At 40.9% G+C, this 1,027-nt stretch overlaps 1 non-coding gene across 1 annotated transcript; it reads left to right on the top strand.

Moving 5' to 3' along the window:
• Nucleotides 1–832: 832 nt before the first annotated feature.
• Nucleotides 833–939, top strand: LOC111815036. Its single transcript, XR_002819849.1, has one exon. It is a non-coding gene; the product is annotated as a U6 spliceosomal RNA (small nuclear RNA).
• Nucleotides 940–1,027: the final 88 nt, after the last annotated feature.

Here is a 1,027-nt window from a genome sequence, read left to right as displayed (position 1 = left end):
CATATACAACCTTGAAGCAGGACAGTCCCACAATATTCCTTTTCCTGTCTCTTGCTTTCATTCACCACCCCCTTCTTCTTGAACAACCACCCACCTGAGAGACATCATAGCAGCAACTGGCTTGTTATGACAAGCAGCCCATATTCAGTAGACCAGAATGACAGGCACTCCAAGCATGAAACTACTATTACAAATTACCATCTGCAGTGCAGTATAAGGTTTTTGGTTTTTTGGTTTTTTTTTCTCCAAATGCCTTCAGGGCAGGTTTGGATGGCTGGAGTGTTGTGAGGATCGAACTACAGCAACCTGAGGCTGACAGCTTTGTGGAAGCAGTTACTTAAAGAACTGAGCTAGGGCCAGGCCCCCTAGCTATCTACTTTTGATTTTACTTTTTATTATCAAAAGTCTAAAGGTCTAAGGGTCCGCAAATAGCTCAGTGGATTAAAGCACCTGCATGCATGCTCAGGAGCCAGAGGTTCGATCCCCAGGGCATGCTGAGATGGTAATTGAGACTGGCATGGTAGCATCCACCTGTAAGCCCAGTATATGGGAGGTTGTAAACAGGAGAATCAGTACGAGTCCGATCTAGTAGTGAGACCCTGAACACCCCATAGACCTTTCCTAAAATACAAAAACTAACTAAATAAAATAAATAAATGAAAGGGTCTACAAAAGCAGAGAGAGTTTCACTGCCACAACCTTCAGAGGTTACCAATTTATGGCTAATTTTATTTAATCTCTCCCTAGCCCTTAATGTATGTTGAGGTAAATCCCAAATATCATGTAAATTCATCTACAAGTATTCCAATGTGCATATTTAAAAGATACAACTGTGCTCGCTTCGGCAGCACATATACTAAAATTGGAACGATACAGAGAAGATTAGCATGACCCCTGCGCAAGGATGACACGCAAATTCGTGAAGCGTTCCATATTTTTTATCTGTGTATTCAAAGTGGTTGGGATAGATATATAGTTGCATTCTCTTAATGAATAGAATGATTTTTTCTAATGGTGTTTGTAAGTA

The sequence above is a fragment of the Octodon degus genome, unplaced genomic scaffold (genome assembly GCF_000260255.1).
Source record: "Octodon degus isolate 3935 unplaced genomic scaffold, OctDeg1.0 scaffold00010, whole genome shotgun sequence".
NCBI lineage: Eukaryota > Metazoa > Chordata > Mammalia > Rodentia > Octodontidae > Octodon > Octodon degus.
This window is presented reverse-complemented; position numbering and strand designations above follow the sequence as displayed.